At 50.2% G+C, this 19009-nt stretch overlaps 1 long non-coding RNA gene and 2 pseudogenes across 1 annotated transcript in view; 2 read left to right on the top strand and 1 right to left on the bottom strand.

Annotated features, from left to right (window-relative positions):
• The window catches only part of LOC144178975 (uncharacterized), a 120317-nt gene that overhangs the window by 79964 nt on the left and 21344 nt on the right, over positions 1–19009 (top strand). The window lies entirely within an intron of this gene.
• LOC144178699 (uncharacterized) lies at positions 3825–5842 on the bottom strand (annotated as a pseudogene).
• LOC144178973 (uncharacterized) lies at positions 10460–17917 on the top strand (annotated as a pseudogene).

Below are 19009 nucleotides of genomic sequence, written 5' to 3' on the forward strand. Positions count from 1 at the left end.
CGCGGAGGAAACGGGAACCGAGACCCGAAACGGGTTGTTACCGGGGTGGTTGGCAATGTACAGCGCAGCGCATTGCTGCGAGAAGGTTGCCCCCGTGCCGGCCGCGTCAGCCGGCTTGGCCTTAGCCGCCGGCGTGCGCTCGAAGTGGGAGAGGGGGCAGGGCGCGAGTGCGCTCCCCACATCCCCCCCTCCTTAAGAATCCTCTCCACCAGCGGCGACTCCGCAGGAACCTTTATTCACATTAAAAAAAAAAACTACTCTCTACTTCTTTTTTTTTTTTTTTGCACTAGTTCTCTAACATTGCCTCCAGCATGTCGACCTCGCTGGCCGACAGCCCGTCAATCAGGCCGACCTCGCGGCCGGCCGGCTGCCAGGGGACTGCCGGCAGCACGGGGCCCGGGGGCGCCGGGGCCAGGGCTCCAGCAGGCCCGACTCCGGCAGCCTCCATGGGCGGCATGTCTGGGGCTGGGTCCTGCGGCTGCAGGCTCGCAGCCGGCGGGTCCGGGAGCCCGTTCGGGGCAGCGGCAGCAGGCGGCAGGACGGGGGTGGCGGCTCCGGGCGGTACATCCGGGGTGGCGGCCACGGGCGGTAGGGCCGGGGCAGCGGCGAGAGGCCACGGGCCCGTAGCCGGGGCCGCCGGGGGGCCCTGGGCGGAGGCGTGGACTGTTGCCACCTGCAGGAGCCAGAGCGCAAACTCCGGCTCCTGGGCCGCTCTCCGAACCATCAACTGAGCTGCGGTTCCGCCGGGCCCCTGGGGTGGTGGTGGTGGTGGTGGTGGTGGTGGTGGTGCGGCGGCCGAAGAGGAGGCGCCCGCCGCCTGCGTCCGGGCCCGGTGAAGGGGCCCCGTACGGTGGCATGGGTGCAGCATTACCGTGCCGCATCGGCACAGCCGGGTGCCCGGTGGAAGGGGCAAGGAAGCCCCCTCCGCAGCCCGGTCAGCGTCCGCCACCGTCCGCCCCTGGAACGGCCGGAACAGGCGCTCCGGCACCATCCCGACCCGGGCCCGCTCCTGGCGCCGCCACGGCCTCCAAGAGGCATACGCCACCGGCGCCTCAGTGCCGGCCTGATGCGTCCAGGTCGCCACGTCGGACGACGAAGGCCGCTGAGGCGGCTGAGGCGCCGGGCCAGTCGATCGCGGCGAGCCGCGCTGCCGGGCCGGAGAGCGAGCGGGCCGACGGGGGGAATTCGCTTGCCGGCGACGGGGAGAAGGGGGCGGCCGCTGAGGGGAGTTGCCGGGGGCCGTTATTCCAAACTGCAAACACCCCCCCAAAAAGAAACATACTTGAGGCTGCTCTGGCAGCATGTGCTGCCTCGTCGTGCATGTATCCCGAGCGAAATCGATCAGGGATCAACGCAAGAAGTCCTACGTACACATAAACACCGCCTTATGGGCAAAGTATTCACATGCGCGTGCACAGAAAACATTCAGTAAGGCGTGCACTCGCGCAAGAACGGTTAGGGTTTCCGCCTGTTCCAATTTCCGCCTGTTCCAACACTTTCCAAAATTAGTCACCGCAGAGGTCCTCCTTGTCCAGACAAGCTGAAACTAATTTGTTGACTATTTTAAAAAACATCAACATCTTCTGTGTTGGATGCTTTAAGCTGCCTTGCTTGAAGCTCCTGTAGTTGGTTAAGTAGCTGTCAGAAGCAAGCACAGGTGTGGCGGAGCTGATGTCCTCTATGCAGAGATGGCATGTTGCATGCTTGGTGAACTTGTGTATGACATAGCCACACAGGTAGTACACAACACTGTCCTCCACCTCACCCTTGAGATAGGCGTGGTCACTTGGCCCTTGCTCAGATGTGTCAACAGAAGCAGTTGTGATTTCCATCATTTTGGCTTCCAGTATGTCATGCAGGCGACTTTCTCTTCTTGATTGGCGTCCTTCGTTATCTTAAGTGTGTCAGTTACACTAACGAGCACAGAACGGGGTGTGCCTTGCACACTGCCATGCAAAGCTGTCTTTATCGGTGTGTAGAGGGTGAGGAGGCGGAATATCTGACTGAAGTTGACAACAGTCGGATGAAATATGTCACCTCCAAATGACCGTGTCAGTCCGAAGTGTTGCTGAAAAAGACATGCCTTTGAACTGCACTGAAATGTCCTAACAAAATGCACCAAGCAAAAACAAGAACAGCGTGCTTACCTCCAAAGGGTCCTGATTTAACTTTGCTGTAAGGACATAGTTGGCACCTTGAGCCAGCAATAATGCAGTGACGTCTATGGTGGACAGCAAAGTCACTCGTAAAGACTCCATTGTTTGCTGTGACGCAAAAAGCTTCAGATTCTTTTTGACTGCATTTCGTTTTGTCGTGTTGGGCATTTCCAGGAAGTCCTTCAGGAGCTGAAAATAGTAGTGTCATGATGTTAACATGCTGAACAAAGTGAGTGCTCAAGAACGTACTAGGCTCAATCGAAATAAAAAGGGGTCCAGCAGTCACCTGTATTTCTTTCGCGAGGCGCCTCACTCCTCTCGATGGTAGCTTGATGTTTAAGGCATCAAAAAGGTCATTCACCATCCTGGTGAATGTTTCTGTGCCTTCGGAGTCTTCCATTCCTGGCACCTTGGCTTCTCTGTACAGCTTGAGGCCAACTGCTGCGCTACGGCTGAACAGCTGTTAACCCTTTGAGGGTTTTTGCCGTATGTGTACTGCGGCGGTTTTCCGTCCCGCAAGGTCTTTGCCGTACGGGTACGATTTTGAGCATCCGTTTGAAATTTCGCGCCATATTAACGATGCATGCTCCCTGGAAGGTGCTGCCACCTCCTGGGACTTACAAGAAGTGTTTGAAATTTGACTGTGCTACCTTCTTGCGGTGAAAAACAGAACTCTCTGGCTTCGGCGCGTTACGGCGCCTGTACGTGTCAACGCGTTTCGTGGTTTCAGTTTCGCCACGTGATCGCATCGGAGGCGCGCGAAACTTGATCTGCGCTCGCTATCAGGGGCGGCGGAAGTTGATTTCAATCTATATTGGCGCTGCTCATTATCTTGTTTATTACCCACGCTAACTAGGTATTCTTGCCCTCCTTGCTTGGAACTGAAGTAACCTACTCGGAGACTCCGTTGCGGGGGCGGCGGAAATTGATTTCTGTCTATATTGGCGCTGCTATTAGCTTGTTTATCACCAGCGCGCACGAGTTATTCTCGCTCTTCTCGTTTACCGAGTTGCCTTTGAGTTCTTCAGATGCACGGCAAAGCGGCGATATGGCCCAACAAACTGCCCGTTCTGATGATACCGACCGCGATGACTCTTCTGACTCTGAGTTTGCTCCTTTCACCGAGTCTGAATCGGAAGACAGTGTTTCTTCGGAAGATTCGGACACGCGCTTTATGCGTGCAGACTGCGATAAGGCACTGTGCGTAGACCCGTGTTTTAGGGAATACCACACTCTGAAATACTATTGAACATTTTTCAGTTCTAAGTGATGCAGACCCCAAAATACTTTTCCTGATAATTTTTTACCATTTAATCTAGACTTCAGACATTTTGTACATTCCAAATCCGCAATAAACTAATTTGACCACCAGGGAAAGTTTTTTTCAAAAAAATTCGACCCTCAAAGGGCTAAAAAAGTGCATTCGGTGTGGAGATTAATGAAAACAAACAACGTGCAACGAGTAACACACAGACTATAGCTGTCAAAATACCTGGGTGGCAAGCCTGACACTCATCTTCTGAAGGTTATCATGTGCAACATGGGCTCGCGTCAGTTTTGGTACGGCTCTTAGGTGTTTGTCCTTTTCTGTGTCGAACAGTGTTACATAGTGACCAAAGTGGATCTTATGATCACCTGCCTGGAAGTAAGAAAGTGAACGATTAAAATCTAACTCCGAACATTTGCACCTTTTTTCTTTTCCAATCCTTAAGTATGTTTCTTCAGATGATTTCTGATGCACTTGATTATGTGCCGCACATCACAAATGAAATAAATCCTCTGTGAAGGCTCCCAAGGGTGCTCAATGTGATGGCATGCCGAGTCCAGCTTGCCCGATATACCGAGCTGGGTCCACATTGAGCGGTTGTTCCCAGCTCCATCACTTATTATAGCAAGGACAGAGGCGTTGCTTTTGTGCAGTTCAAGCACAGCACTCAGCACGAGTTCCGAAAGCACCTTCCCGGGGGCTGCTCCTTTTGTCGCGAAGCTTGTTATGGGCTGCACCCAGTCCTCAAACAGTGGCACAAACATGAGGACTAGGCCATGATCAGCAAGCTGATCAGTGGCTGTGGATGTTGCGTCACCACAGTCGACGAACCCGTCCATTTTGCACGATGCCTTGTTGAATGCAACCGACTGCTTTAGTTTGATCTCATCCAGAAGTAGAACGCCGCACCTTTTGATGTGACTCTTGCCCTGGAAGTGTGCCTTAATTGTACTTAGCGCAACTTCATTGTACCCGTATTTGCATGGGATGCCACTGATTATTTGACGCAAGCGGGCTTTAGTGGGAAGGGGCAACAGCTGCATGTCTGATATCAAGGTGTAAGCTTTTGGGCTGGAAATTTGCAACAACAGGCATGTCATGAACCATTCGTCGTCATAACACGTTCCGTTTTTCATTTTTGCCTTTGCTGCCATTACCGCCGTTTTGAAAGCCAGTTGCTGCTTTGCAGGGAGAACATGAAGCACACTTTCGATTTTAGCTTCAGTCACGTTACAAAGTTGCTTTTTCATAGAAGCCAACTCTTTGCTCAGCCTCTCTCTCTCTCTTGAGCGTTGCTCGGATCACTTTACGACGCAGCGTTTTTATGCACTTACTCTTGGGTCTGGGTTTGCGCACTTGGCAGTTCTTCGTGCGCATCAAGAACAGTCTACCCAACGTTTTGCATTCTGTGCAGGTGGCATCCAAGCTCAGCGTGGTGCATGCTTTGCGTCGCCAAGTCTCACCATCTTTACTTGCTACCGACAAAGACGATATTTGTGGGTAAAGCTTGGCAGGAAAGCCCTGACATGGCTTTAGCTTTTCCACATAGCTCAGCAAGCATGTTAGGTCACTGAATGACTTAACCTCCAGGTGCGAGCATCCTGTGTAGACAGTTGATGGTACAAGCCACTCATTCGCACTGACTGATAGACAATGGTCGTTTGACGTCACTGCCTTGCTGACTCGGGGGACTGCGTTTTCTACTTCGAGTGTGTAGAGCACGACAATAGAACCAACGAGTTCAGTCGACCAGCCTTGCAGCCGCCGTCCCTCTTGCGCCATTGTCTATAGCTCCTCGAACAACGACTGGGTGCTATTGAGTGTGACGCTGCCTGCCACAGAGCCGTCTCTCTCCCCATAGTCGAAGGTGTTCGGCGCTGTGTTTTCATGTTTGACGTCGTCCTGAACATTCCGACGCTTCAGTTGGAGAGGTGACCTCGCGGCAGGAGCTTTGCGTTTCCGCAAAGGCTTCGAAAGATATTTCGGACAGTTTGGAAACAAGCGGGATACAGCATCATCTTTGAGGCTCCACTTGTCTCGCGGTATGACGACGACGTCACCTTGGATGTTGTGCACGAAGTTTTTCACAATGTCTGCTTCCTGAAAGTGAAGGTCGCACACAGCACAAGAGCTCGTGAGCTCCCTGTCGCTCCTTGGGATCGCGTGTTGCCATTCTTGAAGCCTCGAGGTCTCGTTAGGCGGTTTGAAAAAGTGTCTCTTCTCAGCTGTGCTCTTCGCAGAGTCGTAGCCGCTTTTGCAGCCGGTCACAAAGCAACGGGGCATTGCTTCTGACTACACAGTCACAGCAGTCATCGACATTTTACGTCTGTACACGGAAAACCAAAGCAAACACGCATAACAACAACTCGAGCAGAACGACGCAGTCGCCTTCTGCGCTTGCAGGCCGGCTCCTTCGCGGTTTCACCTCTCACCGAACCGGGCAAATTGTGTCGTGCGCACCCCCACGCGGCGCTCAATAGAAAGGCGCCACGCGCCGCGGCGGAGTTTGACAACTGAAAGAAAATCTAGTAACGTTGGCAGCGACCACATCAACCTTTTTTGCGTCGACGGATCTTTCGCCGTCTCGCTGAGGCGCTTCTTGCAGGTAGCAAGAACTCCCGTCACACTCCTTGTAGCGAGGATATCTCCCCAAATTGCCTGGACAGTGTCCTTCACCACAAGGGTGGGTTTCTTGTTGCCGAGGATCTTCCTGGCAAGAGCGCCAGTCACGACCAAATGGCTGGCCAGGTGAAACTGTTTCAAACAAGTAGAAAACAAACAAAATTATTACTTCCTAAACCAATCCCGGCCTCCTAAAATTTATTTACAGCAGCAGTACATAAAGTTTCAGTAAATAGTTTGCTTACTATCAGAAGCTTTTAAATGAACGACCGGAAATTAACAATTATCTCCCTGGTAACCAACGAGGTCAGTCAGGGGGGTTGTCAGCATTAGGTAGCGAGAAAAACATCAGCCAGTACTTTAAGCCAGAGCCCATGTTTTCACTGCAGGGATGAGAAGAATGTGCACTAATGTGGCAATGCTGCCTGGAACGCCTTTGTCGCACATGAATTAAATATGAAGCCTGAAATGGCATAAACCGCGTGAGTTCGTGATCAGACGCGCTTAATGCCAAACGAGGCCTCTCTCGACGACTTTCTTTTTGCTGTCTTCACTAAGCCAAGCACACTCTGCCCGATATTTATAATCTTAAACATGTGCAAACCCCAATACTATCAAGTGTAATATACTTACAGATCCGTCCTCTAAAAACGAGAAGTCTTTGACGTCACCTGTAAGTGGAAGCACTTTCATTAGAACCGACCTTAGATACATGACACATCGAACTAGTACCATGACTGGACACGTTCAGGTAAATGGGATTTTACCTAGATCAGGGTGTGGCTGCAGAGCAGGGCATGGCTGTTCTGAGGTTAATGTGGTGAACCTGCAAAGTGTAGAATCACTATTAGTGATATATGCCGATCCTCTCGTGAAGCAACTTTTGTTCAGAAACCCTCATCCATATACAATACATCAGGTTATTGTTCGGATGTAGCAGTTTCAAAAATTCTAACCTATAGTCTTACCAAGAGCAGGACGAGGCAATGGCAGGCGCCGCTTGGCCGGTTGGCATGATGGTTCACCTACAAAATATAAATATATAAATCGGAAATATACTGAACCCGTCTTATAAGTGTCCTAAATACATGTGGCACTTTTTGCAGCAAAACTTCCTTACGATGGTGCTCTCGAGATTGTGAAAAATGATAAAACAGCATTTTTTCAAGCAAAGCACTTTAAGAAGTGCCCCACGAATGTAAATGCACCAATAAACATTAAATATCTCAGAATGGCTATATATGCACTTGAGCAAAGGTAGAGCATAAAATATGTACCCATCGTTTGAGCAACACTTCCTGCCATTAGGAGGCACTCGTATTTTTTGCTATGGCTGAAAAAAGTGCACAATCCATTACTCCCATCACTACAATAACCGCCATGCAGCAAGACTGCTTCTGGAATGTCCAACAGTAATGTGAAGGATCAACTTGTTCACTTTTCCAAGTGAAATTTCATGTGTTCCCCAATACAAGCGCAGCTTGCCCAGTACATTTCGAATATTCGCGTTAAATAAGTACACGTCTACAGTAGGGAGTGCCTTGGCAAGCCATGACGCGCGAGCAATAAAAAAAGAACTGACTTGATTACAAGCAAATGTACATGCCACATAGCATTCTCATAAGAAGTGAATGCATATCTGAAATAATTTGGAAATGCTTACTGGCAACAGGAAGCGCTGGCAGCTGCGAGGTGCCAGGTGCACTTCTGGGGGGTGACGTGGCAGGTTGACAATCCAGCTCTAAGAAATTAACAAATTTTTTTGTCAGCTTGAAAACACAATAGAAAACAAAAGATAAAAATCGCTTCCAGTGAGCAACAAATATGAAGTTGTTTATGTCAAACCATTGCAACGGTTGCTTGGCATGGCCGTTGCCGGGCATCTGCTTTGCTCTGGCAGCTCCTTAATGGAACTGTGGCCAGGCTCGCCCACTACTGGGCGTTCTCCCAGGTGCTTGTCTGTTGCCTGCAGTTGCTCCACTGCAGAGGAAATATTTATGGTTAGCAGCTTCCGCAACCAGATCTGGGAATCAAGACATTCTTACACTCAAAAATCTTCGACTCGAGGCACCGCTGCAGGCTCTCAACCTGTACCTTCAGAAAGGCCTTCTCTTCTTGAAGGCTTCGTGCTTTCTCTTTCCAATATTTCACGTCTTTCATAGCCTGGAGCAACTCACTTCGTGCACAGAGAGAGTCACCCTCACTTTCCGAGGATGACTCGGAGTAATGGCGGGCCCTCTTGCTGGCCTGAGGAGGGCAAAGTAGTTGTTAATTAGTTCATTAAAAAACAACTTTGTACAATGTAAGGATTCTGGGTGCCATGCTCACACGTTTTCCATAGGGGTGTGCGAATATCACATTTTTCGAATACGAATCGAATACGAATATCTAGCTTCGAATATCGAATCGAATATCGAATAATCAAAAATAGAAGCTTTTTTTCACTAATAAACTTTTATTTCACCATAATTGTGATGAAAACAATGTACTATAAGAACAAAATGTGTGATTGCACAAGAATATCAATATCTGCAATATAGTTACCGTTATGACAGACTGCTGAAACTTAGCTTTTCAAATCAAGTGTATTGCACAAAAAAAAATTCACCATTTAAAACAACTGGCAACAAACATTAAAAGTTGTCGTGCAGAAAGATGAGTTGTTCCACGTGATCAGGAAGCAGGCGCTCCCTTTTTGCAGACACAACTTCACCTGCCACAGAAAACGCTCTTTCGCTCGGCACCGAAGTGGCTGGTATTGCCAGGTATTTGAGGCAAAGCTTGGCAAGACTGGGGTACCTGAAGGAGCCCACCGTCTGCCACCAGCTACATGGATCACTCTCTTTTCCTAGTAACGCCTCCTCGGAATATGCAGCAATTTCCCATTCCGATGAAGAAAGGGCTTTATTTCCCGCTTGGCTGTTTGCCAGATCATCAAAAGCATCCCAGACGTCACAGGAAGGCTGCGCAGACTGTTTTGGCTCTTGCTTCCTAGCTTCTGAGTCAGTCGTATCCACTGTAGGACATAAGGCCAGATCTTGAAGCACCAGATCTTTTAACCACATCATGTTCTGTTTGTTCGGTTTGAATATTGTCGACTTGAAACGTGGATCCAAAAACATGGCCAAGCATGCTTCCTTGTCCTCTGCATACAAAGGGAATCTTGTTTTGATGGAAGCATCCAGTTCTTTATGGAATTCAGTTATGCCACTGAAGTTGCTAAGACAGTTGAGCATTCCAAAAATAATTGGCGCTTGAGCAGAAAGTGAAGGATATCTTTCTGCACTAGCAATCACAGTAGCATCATAGAATGGCTTCAGTACTTTGACATATTCAGAGGCCTCCTTCCATTCTTGTGAGCTAAGGCCATCAATGCTGCTGTTCGATGTGGCCAGCTCAACAGTGACTGCTTCCTTCATATCCAAGAGGCGGGACAGCATCAAGCATTGGCTGTTCCATCTGGTTTCCACATCTTGCACTAGACGAAGGGGATCTTTGCCAGTTCTTTTTTGGTATTCCTCTAGCTGCCTTTGTGCTGATGAACTGTGCTTATAGTGGCCAACAATGTGCCTAGCCTTCTTGCACAAACGATCAATAGAAGGTGTGCAGGATATTGCGTCATTGATAGCTAGCTGCAGGGTGTGAGCGAAGCAGGCGCGCTCAGTCCAGGGGAACCTCCTGACCGCGGCACGGATGTTACGTCCATTATCTGTCACGATGTACTTTTGGCAGTCGTCGGGTATCTCCCATTAATCGCACATGTCATCAAGCAATTCTGCTATGTTACCGGCGCTGTGGCTGGCAGCCATGTGACGAGTGTTGAGCGTGAATCGTTTCATTTGAAAAGTCGGTGTTAAAAAGTGGCAAGTGAAGCTCACATAGCTTTCGTTGGCACGTGATGTCCACATGTCGCTGGTAAAGGCAACAGCTGTTGTTCCTCCTTCAAAAGCACTGCTCAGTTCGGCCTTCACCTTCTTCCGTGTGTCGTCATACAAGCGCGGAACGAGCGCGCGTGAAAGTGTAGTGCGCGATGGTAGGCGATAGTTTGGGACAGCCTCAGCCATAAGTTCTTTAAACCCGCGGTCTTCAACAACACTGTAAGGCGGTAAATCAAGCGCTACCATGGCAGCCACCTTGTTATGTAGAGCTTGAGTCTTTTTTTCTGACAGTGGCTCCGCATGGCGCACAAAGTCACTTAACGTTGATTGATCTTTCCCAGGCGCACCTGCAGCAATCGGCTGTGGTCTCGTAGGTGTCGCGAAACCCCCCCCCCCCCCCCCCCCCCCATGGAAGAAAGAAAAGGTTCCCCCCCCCCGTACCCGGGGACACAATGTTACCAACTTGAGGCTGAATGTTGCCAACTGTTTTTGCTCATTCCGTCAAACCTATCGGGTCTTTTTTTGTTTTTATTGCTAGGCTTAATGTTTCCTCTTCCTCCTCCTCCTCCTCCCCACAAAGTGACTTGCAGCTCGGTGCATCGCCGTCACGTGAGGAAATCACGTACCCGGCGCGCGCGCGTGCCGCACTCCTGGGCCGTACTGGTGCCCTCGCTCGCCGGCGCGCGCCCCGTCTTGCTGTCGCGATGTGCGCACCGTAGTCGCGTGCCACACCCGTGAAGGTAGAAAACAAAATCTGGCGTGTCTTTTTCGTGCACTGAGACTACACAAGTCCTTCATAAAAGCTGGCAGAGAGGCCACGCAGCACGTCAACGGGAGTCAAAAATGCGCGTCAAAAACAAAACAAACAAAAAAAACGAAACAGCGAGGTTGCAAAAACTATGTAAAGGGGCCCTGCAGCACTTCCCATCTAGGAATGTATTTTGGGGTAAAGTCTATTGTCCCAGCAATCTCCCCCCGCAGGAATTATGAAAATCGGTTGCTGTCACCGAAGGTACGCGCGATGAGAAATCGCGCATAATCGTTCCCTCTCAACTCGACTGCGGACGGCGTTCTTTTCTGTGGCCTTCGATATATCACAGGCAGCGGAGTTTCCCCCTTTTCTCCGAAATGTAAAAAGGTCTATTTCCGGTCTGGTGCCGCAAAAAAGCAGACCGGGGTGCCTCGCAAGCGTGAGCTCGGGCTGGTGGGGCGTTTTTAAAGCAATAAACGTTTGTTGTCGAGTGGTCTGTTTGCGCGCTCAAAACACAAAATAAACGGCAAAACTGTGCCTGCATAGAAGAGGTTCGCACACAACGCCGATGACGGCGGATTGTCACAGGAAATGGGAGAAATTAGCCGCGAAGTTGACCAGTGACAGCTGATCAGACAGGCATTGCCTCAATGACATCGTTTACACCATGCCAGGCGTGCATAATTAGGAGAACTGAAGAGCGCGGTTAGTTTTCCCGCTTTTTTCACAGCGATTTGCGCACTCGCCGCTTCATGTGGACGTGTAATATTTGGCTGAGGTATTTCTCGTAGGATTTCTCATAGTATTTCTCGTAGTATTTCTCGCTGAGGTATTTCTCGTAGCGACGCTCAGGTTTACTTGCACTGCTAAAGGAAAGTCCCTTAGTTATCTTCATCGATGTTCTTTTCCCCGGGGCTTCTCCTTCAAGTCGCAGTAGCGCTGAGGATCTCACCCCGGGTATCTCCAACCGACAAACTCAGCCTCCGATCAAAACTGTACATTTATTTACAGCCCGGCGGGCGACTAAAAAACAGTACTCGCGTGGAAACCAAAGACGACGGGCCGAGCTCTCCTGCGCCCGGACCGTGTCTCACTTGTCTCATCTTCCCTTCCTCCTGCCGCTGACGGCCGGGGAAGAAGGAAAAGCCAGTCGTCTTCGTCGGTGGCCATCCCATGTGGTGGCGGTTAGGACATCTGGTGCGAGCAGGCGCGGACTTCCTCGGAATGCGCGACGTTTCAAGGCGCCGCGCGACACGTGCATTTCATTTGTGCGCTGCTCGTCCCACGGCCCGCGCCAGTTGGTGCGTCGGAGCGCCCGACACCCTTTATTAAGGCGACTCGCGAGGAGCATTTTTTTTTTTTTTTTCTGCGACCGGCTGCATTATCATTCTCCGATCCGACTGAGCCCTGCAATGGCATCACCACGCTACGATCCCAATGTGGCGGAACTCATCCGCATCTTCGATGATCCGAAGAAGGAGGAGGAATTCCTGCGGCAGCTGGGCTTGTCAGCGACGCCGAACGCTGTTCGCCCCCCTCGTCTGGAAAGCGCGCCAGGTCGCCCGTCCAACAACGAGTATTGGGGCATCTGCAAGGACATCAAGTTCAACCCTTCCTTTCCGGACTGCGTCGGCCAAGTAGTGACCTATCAACGCAAGACAGCTAAAGGACACCGCCCGCAATTCCGGTGCAGCGGATGCCGCAAACAGCTGTCCCAGCTCAACGGGAGCAACGTGCTGCGTGGCCTCCCAGGTCAGGGCAGCTTCTTTGCCTTCACGGACAGACTTGGTCGTCCGAACGTGCGGCTGACGCGCAAGGAGATAATGTGGCTCGCATTCAGCTTGTGCAAGGACATGCCTGTCGCCTTGACCAAAGAGCTGATGCGCGGAGAGTTTGCGCTCAGCAAGCAGGTGCTCACCGACTGGCGCAACCTCCTACGAGAGGTTGTGCAAGAGGAACTGCGCGCGCGGACCCCCTTGGGAGGTCCCAACCAGGTCGTTCAGGTGGACGAGTGCCTCATGTGGGGAAAACGCAAAGGGAACAGGGGCCGCCTGCTGACTGGGGACGGCGTCACCAGGAGCACTGTGGACAAGGGCCCCTGGGTCTTCGGAATGGTCTGTGTGGAGACGAAGGAGGGACGCCGAGCGTGACGACGTCCCGCGCGTCCACCTTTTCAAGGTGGACGCGCAGGACGCTGTCACGTTCGGCGAGAAAATTACGCAGAATTCGGTACTACCGGTACTATGGTACTCCGGGTACTACCATTCACAGTGACGAGTGGGCAGCATACAACTGCAACCCCAACCTCGTGGACGCCGCCGGCAGCAGCATGAACTACGTCTGGAAAACGGTAAATCACACGAACAACTTCGTTGACCCCAACACCGGCACCCACACCCAGAACATCGAGAGCTTCTGGCAGAAGGCGAGGCGGCGTCTCGTGAGAAACGGCAACAAGGTGACCTCCGACCTCCGACAAGGTGACCTTCGACAAGGTGACCGACCTCCGAGGATACACACCTGCAAGCATGAGGACTTGGACGCTATAGGAACCCGAGGCCTTTCCTGCAGGGTCACCAACGCCACATATAGGGCTTTGCCGTCAAAGTCCGTTTCGTGTGTCGGGTGAACTGCCTCGATATCGCTCACGGGGATCACGTGAGGCCTCTTGTCTAAGTCGCTGATGAATCGAACCACGGCAAACATCGCGGGCGGTGGTAGAGTGGGCACTTAGACAGAAGAAAAACCATTCACCACGACCATGTGGGTGGTGCGGAGGAAAGAAAGGGTGACTGAACTGTATGACTTAACACTGCACAGGAAAGATTTTGTGAACGAATGATGAAAATGTTTGTCACATTTGTATAAATTTAAATAAGGTGATGGTAATGTAACAAAAATATTGCACGTATATTTAAGCACTATTGAATATAGTTTGCGCCTATAAAAATGTGTTTGTAGTTTATGAAATTATTAGCAAGACGACGTGCGCAGTGCACAATCCAGCTCTATTCAATATCTTTTACTCTGAGTACGCTGTTTGTGTGGATCGCTAGGTTCGCAAACACGAGCCGTTGGAAGCGATATTTGTACCCGGGAAGCAACAATAATGACATTCCTAGGTCAACGGAAACCTACGTTGACGAGTCGCTCGATCGCTCTCTCTGCCAGCCTCAGCTGCGGCATGCCCACGCTATCGTCAGCGTGAAAACATTTACAAAAGTTTGACGCACGAAACTGATTTTAGCGAAAGTGATAAGTCAGGGTTCTGGCATAACTGTGCCAGCACACACAAGAAAGGAGGTGTGAAAGAGGAACCATCTCAGTTTTTGCAGAAGTGCATGACTCAGCGACGGTGGGTGCAGCCGGCGGTAGGCAGCACAAGTGCAACAGCAGCAGAACAGTAGCGACTGACCGGAAAAAGCCGACAACTGCACAGAGATGCTTCGTTGCGACAGGAGCTGCTTTGCATGACTTGCGGAGGGAGTAGGTCATGTACACTGGCAGTATGAACAACTGCCGTAGTGAACGTTGCTCTCTTGAACCGGGCATCCATTTGGGAGTGTTGTTCATTCCTCTATCTCTCCACCTCATTTTCAAACACCGTATCATTCCCTTTGGCTTGCTTCATAGCAGAGAGAGAGAGAGAATACATGTATTGAGCATCTAAAGTGGGTCTTGTGGCCCGTTGGGTGTGGTTCCTTGTTCACTGGAGCCCATATGACGTCATGGCCGCCTGCGCCCGGTCGACCAGCGCAAGCTGCGTCACCAGGGACGAGCTGGCCATCAAAATCTCCCATATGCCAGCCCCTTCTCTAAGTCGCCTTCAATGCCTTTGCTTCTACCTCAAGTAACTCTTCGCTGTCCTCATTAGCTTCCTCTTGTAACCGCTTGTTTTTGGGTAGCTGCTGCCTTGATCTCAACACTTTGGCCACTTGTCTCATGACAAAGTTGCATCATGATCATTCGAGAGCGGTCATGTCTTGAAGGGAAAAAAAAAATGATGGGAGCCGAAGCAAGGCACGTTCGACTGGGTCGGCCCCCCTGGTGGAAGATCCACATCTTGGGTACCCTTTTTTTTTGTGTGTGTGACCTTGACAGTGCCTATTAGTACTCATTTTGACTCTCAGTTTGCCCACCATTGTGCCAGTGTTGGAAGAGACGGTCTTGTGCTTCTTTCCCGGGCAAACAGGAGTCAAACCTGTACTAGCACGACAACAATATTCATCATCGTGTGAGAGTATTCGTACCCACTTTGTGGAGAGCCACCGCCCCCAGCTTCTCCTTCGTGGCAGGCTGCTGCGGAGCAGTGCAGTTCGGCTTTAGGGCTTGCTGTGCTGCTGGAAGGGTGCCAACAACGGTGTACTAGAATAGGGGCAGTGGGCTCACAGGCGGCGGTGGGTGACTCACTTTGTGTCGACGCTGAGAGGCGGCGTGGTTCGCAGCGTCACCTGAAACTCCTTTGCGCGCTGAAGTAAATGCCAGAAATTATGCAACGTTCTTGATATGCAATGCACGATACTTCTTTTGGTGCATCTTATCAATGTGCAGGGCGCGAAGCAACTGACATCGTATTATTTTCCTGCCATTGAAATGTTCGAAGTGGTTTCGCTAATGCAGCGGTCATGTCGACTGCGGTTCCGAAGTGCGAAAAACACTACGCACTTTTTTTTTCGCAATTTCAAAATTAAAATTTTGGAGATTAACGGGCCGAAGCCACACTTCCGCTATGACGTGCGCCATAGTGGAGGGCTGCAGGTTAATTTAGATCCCTTGAGAATTTTTAACATCCGCCAAAATGCCGACACACGGCTTGTTTCGTTTTTCGCCTCCGTCAGGAAAACAGCCAACGTGGCTAGGATCGAACACACATCCTTGGGTTCAACAGTACGCCTTAGACACTAAGCTTCCTTGCCGGGTTTGTCTTGATTACGTGCCTGCTGCAGGAATGCGCGCCCTAAACCCAAACTTTCACCACCATGACAACCACGCACGACGTTTAACATTCTAGCATCGCTGCTTCGAGGCTGCAGGTGATGATTTGTGTGTGGCGTGCTTCTTGCTGTTAACACGACAGAGCATCATCATTATCAACAGCTTATTAGGTCCTGCAGGACGGAGGCCTCTTTCATTGACTTACACCCGCCCCTGTCCTGCACTGCCGGAGTCCATTCCATTCTTTGCCTCTGAATTTTCATGTTTCGTGTATCCATCAAGTTAATCACGTAGCGCATTAAAAGAATTAAGATAAAATCCAGGTACATTTATGAAACAATGTTTATTTACAAATAACTGATAAAAAAATTTGCACAAGAAACATTAGGGTAAAAAAAGGCTGAATAATGACAAATGGAGACATTTACACATTGATATGCACCTGAACATGCACCGTTCAGGTTTGCCTCATTAAGTTTTCGCAATCTTCCGGTGTGTCACGCTCTTCCTCTTATCCAGTTTCTCAGAATTAATTCCCTTTGCAAAGAAATGAAGCCGCGTTGTAATGTAAAAGCTGGTTACATCCTTGGTGAGCCGAGTTGAATGCTCACTGCAGCCTATTTTGGTGCGTGCACTTTGCCCTCACCAGACTCAGCACATCCAATATGCTATCAGCATGCAGTTCTTTCTTGCTGAAGTGTTCTGTAAACACGTCTTCGAGCGTTTTTACAAACGAAAAGAGTGTGCCGCGTGGGTAGAGAAGTCCACCTCGATCCCTGTGCAGCGTCAGCGCAGCAAGCCCAGGATTCTCGTCTTCAGATGATCCAGTCAGAGCATCCATGCAGTCTTGGCAGTTAGTTTTCATTGCACACTTTCGTGCAACGTATCCCGCCACATCGTAAATTAGGCGCGAGAGGCGAGAGTCGCTCCTCTGTATGTGCTGGTCATGCTCCATCGAAGACAGCACCACTTCGGCTTCAGGTTAATTCCCCGAAGCAATCAGGACATCTACCTGTTCCCACAAATTGTTGCTGGGAGGGCAACTTGTGCGGCTCTGCTGTGTGTCTAGCAAGGCACTTAGTGCACACGGATCTGCATTACCGTATCTAACGGTTTTCACTATACTGTAGAAAGATAGGCTTCATGGCTATGAGAAACTGAGTGGGTGTCGGATGATTGTTACAGCCAGAGGCTTGCCTGACTATTCCAAACATATTCTCAAGAGGGTCCTGACAAAGTCTGGATGTCATAAGGTACGAATAACCTAAACTTGTAAGGTAGGAAAGAAGCTCAAGAGTGCTTGATTTCGTGACACGCAGGCCAATCGCAGTTGACTGGCTCAAGAACCCCCCATCTTTTTCTGCGTGCTGCTCCCAAGAATCCAGGTACTCCAGAAAACCCGAAAGAGCTGTTGTTGGCGAGGAGTTGGGTTTCAGGGCTTCTCTTGGGTGCCGAGACGTCATAATGGTGATCAGGCGGTTGATCCTCCTGTCAAAAAAAAATTTGAGTCATTACGAGTTTAAGTTCATTCATATACATGTTATATTATGCCTTGCATGGCAGCCACACCTTAACTTTGCACTGTCTTTGAGGGTTTAGTTCTAATCTACCTATGTAGTGGTACTTCTGTACAATACGTGAAGGTCCTATGACTACGGAACTATCTAAGAATAAGCATGCATACTAACTGGCTGACCACATTCAAATAACATCTCCGAAATTCTTACTTGAAAAACTCCTGTGTGCCATTTATGGGTCCTGTCTTTGCCTCAATTTCATCCTTGTAAAGGTGGAGCCCTTGAAGAACTCTCTCCCCAAAGAGTTGGAATGGGTAGGAAACTCTCTGCTGCTCGAATGAAGTTGGCTGCACGTGGTTATTTCTGGCATTGCCTTTAACGTAAGGCTCTTGAAGTCAAGATCGTAGGCCTTCTTGATATGCCACATCATCACCTGAGGAAAAGAAAATACTTATGCTGTATTCGGGTGGTCGCTCTGATACTCCGACTCGGAGTACGCCGATGCACCGCTTCCCCCAATCCGAGCAAGAGTCACCGCTCCCCAACCGAACGCGTACCCGATCTTGGAGTAGCACGCGACCGTGGCGCCGCGGCGCGGCCAAAACGGCAACTGCAAATAGCCAGGCTAGAGTGTACTAGAAGTTTTAGAGTGGCCCGAGCGGCGGCCTCTCCCATTGCTCCGCCGGGTCGACTTTCGCGCAGAAAATAAAACCGGTATAGCGGCGGCGCTGCTGTCGTCAACAACTGAACAGCCGGCGCTCCCCGGCACCAGCTCCCAGCCTGCGCGCGGCAATATTTGCGTTTCTCGCTGCGGTGTTTTGCGCTTGCGAAGCTGATTTATTTTGGATTATTAGGTTTAACGCGCCGGCGGTACACAGGCGATGAGGCAAGCGCTACTGGAGGGCTCCGGATTAATTTTGACCACCTGGGGATCTTTAACGTGCGCCGAAATCTCGAAGACACGGGCGTTTTTCGCTTTTATCCTCCATCACAAAAGCAGCCGCCGTGGCCGGGAATCGATCCTGCGCCTTTGGTCAGCTGGCTTAGAAAGTAGACGCAGGAACGTTATGACTCCGCTTGAGCAAACTTTAAACTAGTACGACCCGCCATAAAATTATCGACCTCCCCTCCTCCCTCCCCCCCCCCCCCGCCCCAACGATACTTTCTCATTTTGTATGCGTTTTCTGAAAACGTTAATTGTTGATATACAGTAATCTCTCGTTAACTCAAAGTCGTAAAATTAGCTGAAAATTTTCAGATAAGCGCGGAGTTTCGAGTTAAATCAAATAATTCAGAAAATTTGTAGCTAGGTCCCTGAAATAACAGCTATAGTGCTGCTAACAAAAGCACTATTGCACAGGGGAGATTTCGTAATAAAGGCAAAATAATTCGCAAGAAAAAGAAACTTTTATTATTGCAGAAGAAAGAAACAGCTGCGTTGCGCTCGGCTGATTCGCGTTCGCATCTGCATCCCAGAAAAGCGTACCCGAGAATTCTCAACGCATCGCATGAATTGGTGGTCGTCACCGCTACATTCTACCTTGTTACAAAGTAGACGCAGCATGTATGTTGTTTCTGCCGTTGTAGGCACTTCTGGAGGCTCCTCCTCGTCCGCATGATCAGCTGCGTCGTCCACAGCTATCTTATGCGCCAAACAGCATTAATTCCGGTAACGGGGACGCGTAGTCCGCGTAAACTTGCACTACACGACCGCGTTCGGCGAGTAGTGGGAGTAATCATTCGAACGGGGACCTTATCAGCTGCCTTGCGTCTTCTCTGCCAGTATTTCGAGACATCCGTGGTCCTCCGAAAAAACGTTTTGAGATAAAGCGGGCAAATGCGTACCGCCTATGGGAGGTAAACACGGTGAGAAAAAGTTTCGA

The sequence above is a fragment of the Haemaphysalis longicornis genome, unplaced genomic scaffold (assembly GCF_048455015.1).
Source record: "Haemaphysalis longicornis isolate Haplotype H1 unplaced genomic scaffold, Haemaphysalis longicornis Haplotype H1 scaffold_4, whole genome shotgun sequence".
Classification (NCBI taxonomy): Eukaryota; Metazoa; Arthropoda; class Arachnida; order Ixodida; family Ixodidae; genus Haemaphysalis; species Haemaphysalis longicornis.